The sequence below is a fragment of the Dromiciops gliroides genome, chromosome 2 (assembly GCF_019393635.1).
Source record: "Dromiciops gliroides isolate mDroGli1 chromosome 2, mDroGli1.pri, whole genome shotgun sequence".
Classification (NCBI taxonomy): Eukaryota; Metazoa; Chordata; class Mammalia; order Microbiotheria; family Microbiotheriidae; genus Dromiciops; species Dromiciops gliroides.
In genome coordinates, this window is record NC_057862.1 from 494,146,626 (window position 1) to 494,160,179 (window position 13,554).

Below are 13,554 nucleotides of genomic sequence, written 5' to 3' on the forward strand. Positions count from 1 at the left end.
AGAGTCCCACAGAGCATATAGTAATTGGTAATACATATTAGAAAAGGTAGATTGGTCCTTGATAGATAATTGAAATGCTGATGGTTGAGTGAAAACAATTCTTCATATAGTTATGGGCATACTTCTTCACTGATTGAGGCCATTTCATATCTGGAGCTGTTTGTTATTCTTTATTATTTTAAACAGTGTTAATCAATCCAACATTTATTAAGTGCTTGCTATGTACCAGGTACTATGATAAGTACTATGTAGAAAATAAAGGTAAAAATAATCTCTGCTCTCAAGAAATTTAGATACTAATAGGGAGAGATTATTTAGATATTTAGGTTCATACAAGATATAGTGAGAGTAGATAGAAAGCAACTTTGGAAAGGAAGGCTTTAATAGCCAGGGGACTGGGGAAAGCCTCCTGCAGAAGGCTTTCTTGAACTGAAGCTTGAAGGAAGCTAAGGATTCTAAAAGGCAGAGGTGAAGAGGGAGAGAATTCAAGGAATGGGGAACAACCAGTGTGATGAATAAATTGATGTGCTTGCTTTGTGATTGTTGTAAATTAACCATAGTAGGAATGGCTTATTTTCATATTCAAGGTCCTCCAGAATCTGGCTCCCAGTCTCATCTCATATGACTTTCATCTTCCTTTATTCAACATTCCAATGAAGTCAGACAAAAACTATGCTTTACTTACGATCTCATCATGTAATTTCCCATACTTGTGCTTTTGCTCATGCTGTCCCTCCATGTCTGAAATGGAGCTACCTTTTCCTATGTTTATGTATGCATGCATGTATGTATATGTCTGTATGAGTATAAATACATGTGTGTGTATTTGGAATTCTTCTCTTCAATTTTCATTTCCTTTACCAAGCCTTCTTGATTTCTCCACCTGGAAGTGATCATTCCCTGTGCACATAAGATTATGTAATCAGCAAGATGGAGAATTAAATATTTTCTCTGGTCCCTAATAACTCTGAAAAGAACACAAAAAGAATTATAGACTACTAAAATAATTACATAACAGAGGTAATAAGAGTTAAAGCTTTTTGCACAGGGCAAGAATGCAAGAAGCCCCCCAAACTTGCTTTATAAAATGAAAGTGGAAAATATATCTAATATTCTTACACTGTACCCCTTCCCTATGACCCTCCACACTTGTTCTGGGTGCTCAAACCAAGTCACAGATTTGTACTTTGGAACCCATTCAGCAATTTCTTTCTTCAGTCTCTGCTCTCAGCTCATAGCCTTCCTACATAGCCTACCTAGATCTTGTTTTAACAAGTGCTGGACCTCAACTCTGGCTAGGCACATATGAAGGAAGAGGAGGAAGAAACCGAAATGTACAGATAGCTGTTGTCATCTTTAGGTTAGAGAAGATGATGTTGGCAGAGTTTCTGCCTAGAACCTCTACCCTCTCCCTAGCCTAAAAAGAAATTAATTGACATTGACTCAGCCTAGTCATAGCCCTAACAAAGGAGATTGGACAAGGGGCTTGCATGTAGGACTCCATGGAGCCTCAGCAAAAGGGGAATGGAATCAAATCTGGGACCAGTCTTATCCCTGCAAAAGCACTATTAATCAGGGCCTCTGTCTTTTGAATATTATTTCATCAAGCATGTGAAGAGGCTAAGATAACGTTGAAGTACAACCCTGGGAGAAGACAAAATATCAAATGGGAAAGGAGTCAGAAAATGAGTTACAGGGGAATATAAAAGGAAAAAAAAACTTACTAAAATGACCAAAGGTTTGGGATTGAAAATTTAATTAAAAATAGAGCACAAGCAAATAAATCAAGAAGGAAGATTCTAAAATTTGAAGGAAACATTAGGACTATAATTTCTCAATGATTAAAAACAACTCTAAACAAATATTGTAAGAAAAAAACTAAATTTAACACAACATATGATAAAGCACAAATCCCATCAATTTTTAAAAGATCATGGGACAACAGCAATAAATTTCAGAATGTTTCAAAAAAGAAAATCAGAATCTTGAGAAAAGAAGCATCGAGGGTATGGATTACAACAATTATGGTTTACAAACAGAAATAATGATCAGAACAGCAAAACTTTAATCCACTCAACTAAATATCTTCCAGAAGTGAACAAGAGAAAAAGAGATTAGAGATAAAAATATGCTTTTCTTCTGAAAGAAGAAGATAAAAATAACAACTTAAAAGAATGTGTTGTTCTCAGAGACAAGGTTGTAGAGACAATTTATGGGTCATAGGCTTACTAACACTATGCTGATGACAACCTAAAGAAAGGGGTTCATATACAAAGAAAAGGAACTATTAAAAAATGACACTATGTTGGTCTTGCCAGAAACCATAGAAATTAATGAAATAATCTCTTTTGAAAAGTAAAAAAAAAGGTCAAGATGCAATGCAAAAATGGCATAACTTGCATATTTGACCCTAAGTATCCATGAGAAAAGATATGCATTGAACTAATGCAAGGTATTTGATGCATTCCTACAAAAGAAAAAAACAAGTAGGCATACAATTATTCAATTTGCAAACAACCCAAAGAAGAAAAATATAAGAATGATAAATAAATACAATTCCCAAAGAAAGTACAGGCAACAAAGTAAATTACTCCATCAATATAGATTATTCAAATTAAAGCAAAATTAAGAATGGAGACATTCCTAAGTTAAAACTAAACAACAGAAAGACTATTAAGATGGGCAAACAGAAAACAAAATATAAGGCGGTAACATCTAAGAGGCAATAACATAGAGATTATCTTGAAGACATTGCCCCAATCCATTTATCTCTCTCTCGCTCTCGCTCTCGCTCTTGCTCTCGGTCTCACTCTCTCGCTGTTGCTCTCTCGCTCTTGCTCTCGCTCTCTTGCTCTTTCTCCTCTCATAGGATCTAATCCACTATGTGACATGGAAATCTTACCTCCACTCTCTGGCTTTCAAATACCTTTACTATAAAATGAAGAGGAAGGCTTGTTATAAAAGAAAATTTGTTTTTGAAAAAACAATTAAAATGGGACAGCTAGGTGGTACAGTGGATAGAGCACTGGCCCTGGATTCAGGAGGACCTGAGTTCAAATCCGGCCTCAGACACTTAACACTTACTAGCTGTATGACCCTGGGTAAGTCACTTAACCCCAATCGCCTCACAAAAACCAAAACAAACCAAAACATAACAAAATCCAATTATAATTATTTAGAATATCTGCTTTTTTAAATATATTTTTTTATCTGATCTCTTTTGATGCACAGCAATCTGTGAAATTTTTTGGTTAAGTTATACATGAGTAGTCAAGCAAAACATTTTCATGTTAGCCATGTTGTGAAAGAAGACAGACAAAAACAAAACTTCTGATACAGGAACTAACAAAAAAAATATGCTTCGATCTGTATTCAGATACCATCAGTTCTTTCTTTCTAGATTTATTGCATTTTTCTTAAGTATTTCAGTTGCCTTGGATCATTATATTGCTGAAAATAACAAAGTAATTTAGAGTAGATCATCTTACAATATTGCTGCTATTTTGTATACCAGTGCATTTCACTCTGCATCAGCTCATGTCCCTCCAGGGCAAGTCACTTAACCCCAATTGCCTCATTGAAAAAAAGAAAAAAAAAAAGAAAGTGTATGTTATTCCTTCTTTGAGCCAATTCTGATTAGAGTAAGGCTCACTCACTCCCCTTCACCTCCCCCATTTTCCCCTCCACTTCATAAACTTTTTCTTGCTTCTTTTGTGTGAGATATTTTACCCCATTCAACCTCTCCCTTCCCTTTCTCCCAGTGCATTCCTGTCTCACCCCTTAATTTTATTTGTTAAAGATAAAATTCCTTCATATTCAACTCACACCTGTGCCCTCTGTCTAAGTATACTCCATCTATCTGAACTAATAATGAGAAAGTTCTTATTAGTTACAAGTATCATCTTCTCATGTAGTAATGTAAACAGTTTAACTTTTTAATATCCCTTATGATTTCTTTTTCCTGTTTACCTTTTTATGCTTCTCTATGGTCTTGTATTTGAAAGTCAAATTTTCTATTTGGCTCAGGTCTTTTCATCATGAATGCCTGAAAATCCTCTCTTCCACTGAGTTCCCATTTTTTCCCCTAAAAGATTATACACAATTTTGCAGGGTAGGTGAATCTTGGTTGTAATCCCAATCCTTCTTTTCCTCTGGAATATCATATTCCAAGTCTTCTAATCCTTTAATGTAGAAGCTGCAAGATGTTGTGTTATCCTGACTGTGACTCTACCATACTTGAATTGTTTCTTTCTGACTGTTTGCAATATTTTCTCCTTGACATGGGATCTCTGGAATTTGGCTCTCCTTTTCCATTTGGCTTTTCAAGCTGTTGGCTTATCTTTTTCATGACCCTCCTGCATTACTCTCATTTCTATTTCCATTTTTTCCCCTCTATCTCTCTTACCTTATATTCAAACTCCCTTTTTAGTGCCTCCATGGCCTGAGACCAATTACTATTTTTCTTGGAAGCTTTGGATATAGGAGCTTTGACTTTGTAATCTTCTTCTGATGGTGTATTTTGATCTTCCTTGTCACCAAAGAAACTGTCTAGGGTACTCATTATTTTTTGTCTGCTCATTTTGCCAGCCTATTTCTTGACTTTTAAGCCCTTCTTAAAGTGGGGCACTGCTTCCAGGTTACACTGTCCCAAGCTTCAGGGGTTCCAGGGGGTATGATTTAAGGAGAGGCACTTTCTACACTTCCCTGTCCTGTGCTCTGGTCTGTAAGTAACCACAGGCCCATTTCTTCTTTAATCTGGGAACAAAATTCTGTTTCATGGTGGTTGTAAGCTCTGGATGTGCCTGTGCCCCTCCCCTACCTGGTCAGCCACTGAAGATTGCTTCCTGGTTCCAAGCACCGGCAGCACAACAGAGTTCTGCCTCAGTACCAGCTATCTATGTGAATTTGGCGAAATCCTATCTCTTCTCTTAGGCTCAGTGTTCTCTTCTATAAAATGAGGCATTTATCTTTACAATCTACATCTTAAGATTGTTTTAATAATATGATTTATATTTAGCAAATTTTAGTATATTTCCTGTTTCCTTTGCCTTGTTCATTTGATCATTTGGTTCCTTGGCTATGTGTAGGGCTAATCATTTGTGGAAATTGGTAGTAGGGAGTCTAAGAAGGTGTAGATTTTGCAGCAATGGCATCCAGACAACTTATATAGACTTACACTGATTTGCTTATAAAATTGGTGAACCAAGTAGTGTGGGAAAAGAGCCAGAATATTGATCATAGTGTCAAGGTACAATGTGAAATGGAAGACTACTTGAAATTAGAGATGGCAGGAAGAGAAAAAAGATAGAGCTTCAGCACCCCTTTGAATATTAAAAGATAAAACCCATGATAGGACTGATAATAGGGTGGAGGGAAGATGCTCTACCCAAAAAGCCCTCCTATCTGGGACAATAATTGACAATGAGGATTTAACTAGACTTTTGGGACTTTAATCAATATATCTTTTCTTTTACTTCTTGTAAGAATTTTTTGGTATATTGCAAATCCGAAATTGGTAAAAAGTCATTAATTCTCATTCTATTGTGAAGTACCATGCATATCTCTTCTGAGGTTGCCTGGATTATGACTATAAGAGAGAAAAGAACCCCCATACCAAAACACACCAAAAAAATAAAAAAATAAACGAAGCACTTTTTATCATGAGGTTCTTTGAAACAAGTGTTATATGTATAAATCACTCTGCAAACTGTAAAACTCTAGGGACTCAACTTCTGATTTCAATGGTATAGATAACACCAGTGTGGAAATATCTCTCCCAATGCAGATCAGCATCTTTGCTGATGCTGATGAAAGATGCCTAGAACACTGAGGGCTTAAGTTTCTGGCCCAGAGTCATATATTTAGTATGTGTCAGTAAAGCTTGAAACCAGATCTTTATATGGTTTCTAAGTCAGCTCTCTATCCACTACAACTCTCTGTCAGCTATAAATTATAAGACAAATAAGTGAAAAGCAACATGGGAAGTAATAGTTGATCAGCAAGGAGTCAGATTGCTGATTATTTTCAACTATCCTGTAAATAACTTGTTTGTATAGAACTTGGAGGTTATCTCCCCCACTAGACTTGAGATCAAGGCTATTTTATACCTTTCTCTGTATCTCTAGTGCTTAGTACATCATTTAGCACATAGTAGATGCTTACTAATTATTTATGACGGATTGACCTTGAGAGGATGGGAAGCTACATTTCATGGAAATGTACATGGAAAGTACATTTCAGTGGGCCATTTCCTACTCATTCCATGGTTTTTGACCAGGAATTACACAAATCAACATGAAATACTAATAATTTTGACCTTTTATCCAGACACAGATTCCAGACTCATATTGAGATTGAGATATACTTCTCACTAATAAGTATATTGAAGGACTTCAATATAATCCCACATTTGTTTCTTCCAAAGAGATGAAGCAGAGAACAAAGTGGTTTATTTTCAATAATTCAGCCTCCAAATTGGACTTGATCTTAGTGGGAATTCAACCTAGGATGGCTTGGCCAAGATCTATGGTCATTTGTTGGTATAGAAGTATAGAAGCATGCATTGTCACACCCTCAGATAGTGTGCAAAGCTCTGGATTCAGTCAGAGGGACTGGATTGTGAATCTCCAATATGTATGTAACAAATGTATACTCTGTTTTATTCTCCTCTAGCTAGGACTACCACTTTTTTCCTCTGGGTCCCAAAGAGGTGATTTGATTATCTCTTTTCTCCATGGCTATTGACTATAATCAGTAATGCTTGTGCTTCTGCCCCTTGCAGGAAGCCATTAAATTGTACCCAAGTTCCATTTAATGACTTAACACATTTTAGTTTTTACAAAGGGACAGTTACTTCAAAAATATATGGAAAACAAACTATAAACATCTTCCATCGCTTATATAGCAGGAGACATGGTCATAGTCTTCCCAAGGCCTTCTCAGTTTCTGGGGCGGTGTAGATTCATAACTAAGTTCAATTCCTACATACTATACTTGGTTAAAGTAAGTTCATATCCAGATATGGTCAGAGTTCTGGGTTTCAGCTTCTTATGGACTAGTTCTTAAGGAATTAATGCTGGGTAGGTTGGAGCACTGAGCCTACTATAATCCAAGTTCTGGGTTTTTTGGACTTACTAGGTTATAAGACTCTACTCCCTTCATCTAGAATACTGCCTACTAAAACTGACCTGCAGTATACAATATGCTTAACCATTATCTGTATGTCATGAAAAACACAAGTTGTGGGTCACTCCAAGGACCTAGACAGAAAAACAGAAAGAAAAGGCTCATTTCTTAAAGTCACGTGACTTCAGAAGAGGGAAGCTCCCAGAAGTTAGGTTTTCTTGGATCCCAGTCCAACACACAGGCAGTTGGGTGACACATGGAATGAGCCCACTGCATTTAGTACTGGGAAGAATCATATTCATAAGTTCAAATCTGGCCTTAGACACTTACTAGCTGTGTGACCCTGGGCAAATAATTTAACTCTGTTTACTTCAGTTTGCTCATCTGTGAAATGGGCTGTAGAAAGAAATGGTGAACCACTACAGTATCTTTGCCAAGACAACCTCAAATGGGGTTAAAAAGACGTGGACATGACTGAACAATAACAGGGAGCATTTCATTTCAGGTCTTCCTGGCACCAAGTCCAATACATTGTTTTTTAATTTTTTTTAGCAGGGCAACGAGGGTTAAGTGACTTGCCCAGGGTCACACAGCTACTAAGTGTCAAATGTCTGAGGCTGGATTTGAACTTAGGTCCTCCTGAATCCAGGGCCAGTGCTTTATCCACTGCACAATCTAGCTGCCCCCAATACATTATTTATTAGATTACACTCCCTGGGTGCTTAATAACTTTTTTTTTTGAACCTGAAGTTTAAGTATGTGTTCCACAAACACTTTTGGACGATGTCAAATCAAAGCGTTTTAACTGATTGTCCAGAACCTTGGAATAGAAAGGAAAAAAAGAAAAAGAAAAAGGGACAAAGCACTCTCAGAAAATTTGAAGATAGAATACTTTAGCTGGTGGAATTAGGCAAGACTTCTCCTCCCCTATTTTATTTTCTTCATATTAAAAGCCTTTGTGGCTTAATTTCCATTTATAGTAGCCTAAATCCATCCTAAATACAATCAGCACAGCAGCATTCAATATGGTAAGCTCCGTTTCTAAGGCTATGCGTGTTACATAGTGGAAGAGGAGAATATATTTCCCTTTTCATTCTGATTCCATCCCTGCTCATTGATTTTGGAATGAGACGCTGGTGGCAGGCAATTTAAAGATTACATTCATGTTTACTTCTTTGCACACATTTAACAGATATCTTTTATTTTTTGTTGGTAGATAAATACCTGCAGGTTTTCACACCTGTTTTCCTTTCAGAAATGAGAGACTGAAGAAAAAAAATTCAGTTTCTTTTACTGACAGGTGGATGTTTAGTAAAGTTTCAAGGTAATTAAAACCAGATTCTAAATATTTAAATAAGATGCTTAAAATATGAAAATAAAGTTTATATTCAATAAATTGTTAGGAATTATTCAAAAAATCAAGTGTTTCCCTGACTGATTTCTCTTAATTAAAATCCGTACCTTTTCAAGGCACATCATTAAAGTTGATGAGTGCCTAATGTGGTCGTTTCTGGGCATATTTGATGAAACCATTTTCTAATGCTTAGGTTTTCAAAACATACTAACCACCTGTGACAGGTGATGGGGAATATAAGGCGATTTCATAATAAATGTCAGTACTTCAATTTGGCTCCACCCTATCTCCATAGGCTGATTTCATATTTCCCCTGATGTGTGTTCTTTGATCCAGCTATATTAATATTGATATACTTGCTATTCCCTGGACATGGTAGTCCATCTTTCACCTATGTGTCTCTGCACAAGCTATATTCAATGCTGTTAATACTCTCTCTTTTTACCTCTGCCTATTAGAACGCCTGGCTTCTTTCAATGCTTAGCTCTAGTATTACCTTTCTGGATCACTAAAGTTGTTAGGGCTCTTCTCCTCAGTACACTCTCCTCCACTACCCATTACTATTTATTGTCTTCTCTATGTTGACATAGTTTTTTCTGGTTGACTGTAAGCTCCATGAGATCAAGGAATATTTTTGCTTTTGTTCTTTCTATCTATACAATTGTATTTGTATCTGTAGCAAAATGTCTATCACATAATATGCACTTAATACAAGTTTGTTCAATTAAATTGCATGAAATTTGAAACCAGCGGTTTATGAGCAGTCCATGATAGCCTAAGCCAGAAATACTAATCACCTGGGATCCCCAAGTTCAAGATTCAAATCCCCACTCATCCACTATGTAGTTGTGTGTTGTTGGAAAATTCAGAGGATCCAAATGTTAATAAGTTTCAGTTCCAATATTCTGTGACTTAGTAAAAGAAAAAAAATATATTAAACACAAGACAGAGAGACTAAGATGGTGCAGTAGAAGAAAGAAGTGTAGTGGAGCTCCCCCTAAAATGAAAAACAACAATAAAATAAAAATAAAATAAAAAATATCTCCCCAAACAGGTCTAGAAGATGCACTAGACCAAATTCTGATGGCGAAATCCAAGAAAAGCATTACAGATGATAATATTTCCAGTCTAGGTTGGCATAGGAAGAGAGAGAGAGGACTGTGGACACTGGGAAGAGAGTTTAGACAAGAGCATTTGCAGGCTTATAATACCAACAGAGATTGTATATTAGGGCAAGAAAAGGTACTGTTTCCTAAAATGGTAAATGGGAATAGATTTGGCAATTGGCAGATCTGCCAATAACTACCAATTTCTGGATCACAGATCCAGGATTGAAAGAGGAAAAGACTTGTGCCCAAGGGTGGTAGGTTGGGGTAAAGAGTAATTGTGGAGTATATCCTCCCATGACCAAGTAAGGAACACGTTCAGAAACAAGCAATAGCATTGAGCTTTGCACATCAATAATAGATCATGGTCTCATTTCCAGATTCTATCCCAATTCTTAGAATGAAGTGGAATTAACCAGACAAACTTATAATGGCTTAGTGTAGATCAATCTCATACTTAAACTAAGGCCAGAAACTTGCAGAACTCATATGGAGGTAAGGCTGGAGGGAAATGATTAGACTTTGCCTCTAATCAGATGATTTGGGGAGCACTGAAAGTTTGCATGTCATAGCTTGGGCTAACCCTGAGAATCTGAATACACAATATTATATCTTAGGTGAGATTTGAATTCAGGTCTTCTAGCTAGATTCAACACATGGGCAGTTAGGTGGCAGAGTAGAAAGAGCACACTGGACTTGGAACCAGAAAGACTCATCCTGAAAACAAAACAGAGGCTAGAAGAATCAGCAAACAAACAAAAATCCCACCATAAACACACACACACACACACACACACACACACACATATATATATATATATATATATATATATATATATAAAATAATTGTCACAGGGATGCTTAGGTCACAAACCCATAAGAATATAATGACTTTAAAATATCTACAAAGCCTCAAAGGAAAATAAAACTTGGGCACAAACACAACTCGAATTTATAAAAGAGATGAAGAATTTTTTAGAATTAATTTTAATTAAATAATAATAAATGCCAGTACTTCAGTGTGGCTCCACTCTATCTCTCTAGGCTGATTTCACATTTCCCCTGGCATGTGTTCTTTAATCTAGCTATATTCATTCTAATATTCTTTCCATTCCCTGGATATGACAGTCCATTGCTTACCTATGTGTCTCTGAACAAGCTATATTCAATGCTGGCAATACTCTCTCTTTTTACCTCTGCCTATTGGAATCCCTGGCTTCTTTCAGGAAGAAAAATAAAATTAAAAAAACCAAAAAAAAACCTTAAAGACATTTGAACTGATGCAGAGTGAGGTGAACAGATAAAAGAGAACAATTTATACGACAATAATATAGAACAAAACTGTATATATATATATATATATATATATATATATATATATATATATATATATAGAGAGAGAGAGAGAGAGAGAGAGAGAGAGAGAGAGAGAGAGAGAGAGAGAGAGACAATGAGAGAGAACTTTGAAAAATTAGGAACACTGATTAGTGTAATGAACAGAAATGGTTCCAGATAACTAATAAGACATGTTACCAACCTCCTGATAAAAAGGGGAAAGACTCAGAGTGCAGAACAACATATACCTGTGTGTGTGTGTGTGTGTGTGTGTGTTTCTTTTGGACATGGCCAATATGAATTTTTTTTTCTTGGCTATGTATGTTTGTTTCAAATTTTTTTTCCATTCTCAGTTAAAATACGGGGGGGGGGGAGGGAGAGAAGGTAGATTTTTATTGACTGAAAATAAATAATTAAAAGCAAAACCAAAAAAGCAAGACCCAGAAATGTATTTACTAGATTGTTACAGTCTAGTATAGATAGGTAAATAAAGTCAACATTCTCAATGAACACAGTGTGCATGAGATAATTTACTGAACTTTGTGCTCATGAAATCATTCTGATTCCATTTGTTTTGCAAAATTCATGTTAGGTCTGACAGTCTAAATAGATAGTCAAATCCTATCACAATACATCTTTTTTTTTCTTTTAAGGAGGGCAAGAGTTATAATAATCATGAGTTCCTATGTCTGTCTCTTTAAGGTTTAAAAAATCATTCCCTGATTCATACTAGACACCTGAGAAGGAGATGCTACAAATATTTTTATCCTCATTCTATGGATAATTAAACTGAATTTCAGAGGGGTAAAGTGAATTTCCCAGAGGCACAAAGGAAGAATCAGAACTAAGAATGAAACCTAACTGGTCTGACTTTACTTGAAAGGTATATAAAAATTCGTCTGGGCACAGCAGATATGTCCTAACAGAAAGTATATTATCATAAAAGTGTTAAGCCTAAAAGATTAGTTTTGTGTAAAAATTCAGGACTCTGAAATTCCATGACCTCTATATGTACCCCCAAATTCAAGAGGTCAGAAACATTTTTTATTTTCAAATTCTCTTCTTTCTTTCTTTTCTGTCCTTAGGCAATTTGAATTGTTTAGTTGGTTCCTAATTTTAAAATAAACAAATCAAAATCAAGACTTTTTTTGGAGGGAGGGAGGGAGAGAGAGGGAGAGGGAGAGCGAGAGAGAGCGAGAGAGAGAGAGAGAGAGAGAGAGAGAGAGAGAGAGAGAGCGAGAGCGAGAGAGAGAGAGCGAGAGAGAGAGCGAGAGAGAGAGCGAGAGAGAGAGCGAGAGAGAGAGAGAGAGAGAGAGAGAGAGAGAGAGAGAGAGAGAGAGAGAGAGAGAGAGAGAGAAGAGGCTAGCTACTACCTTTTAATTTGCATGAATAGGCAATGATGTTTCATTATTTGTTATGCCATTTGCCTTTTCCAAAACCTCTTTTTATTTCTTCTTCTACTAAAGGCTTAACAGCCTTTTGAATTATTATTACTGATCAGATTCATTTAAGCAACATGTGATGGAATACCTTTAGCAAGAATGAGAACAAAATGCAAACACAAAGAGAAGATCTGAGCTGTGAGAATTAGGACATCATGTTACAAAGTGGTAATTCTCTTTGACAGCCTCAGCTGTACCAATCATGACATTGGGCAAATTAGCCAGGCCAGGAGCAAAGAGAAAGGAGAAACAGGTGTGAAGCCAACTTCCTGCCTCCCGGGATAAATACATGGGCACACTGAAGGGCAGCACACCTGCACTATTGTTTCTAGAGGAAAAAAATAGCTTTTAAGTGCAAATACTCTTGAGCCAGGATAAAGACAAGTGACTTCTGTATAATTTGAGCAAAAGTGGCTTTTTTCCCCTTTTATGATAGTTTATGTTATATTAACTCTATGAGGAGAAGGTTTTCAGGCTTCATTTAAACATTTAGCTGCACCTTGTTTTGAAATGGGAAAGAGGAAAGGAGGCTGAGTGAAAATCTCCTTTTTTACCATTGCTTTATAGGAAAACATTCAAAGCACAGGATCTCAGGACCTCAGGCTGCAAGGGACCATTTAGACTGAAGGAAGATGAGGCTCATAGTTCCGTGGCTAATATGAACCAAAGATAGAATTGAGGCCCAGGTCCTCTAATCCTAGAACCATGCTTTATTTTTGCTATATCCCTGAGATACTGGCATACCTCCTTTTGAAAGACGATTAATGTAGGGGGAGAACTGCTAGTTGCCATGTGACATCGAGAAACAAGGACATTCCTTGGAAACTGTGATGTGGTCAAAAAATGTATTTTAGCACCCATGTCCCTTCTTATGGTAATCCCCACCTCATTCTTAAATCTCCCATCTTTAGCTCCTATGATGCCCCCTGGCTGCATAGAACATCTTATTATTACATTCTACCTATTTCCCTTTTCAATAATCTGGACTTTTCCTGAATGGTTCATTAAAAAAAAATTCTTAAGATAGATGTTGCTATTCAGTCATTTCAGTTGTATCTGATTCTGTGACCCCATTTTGTTTGTTTGTTTTTGTTCTTGGTAAACATACTAGATTACTTTGTCATTTCCTTCCCTGGCTCATTTTACAGATGAGAAACTGAAGTGAACAGGGTGAAGTGACTTGTCCAGGGTC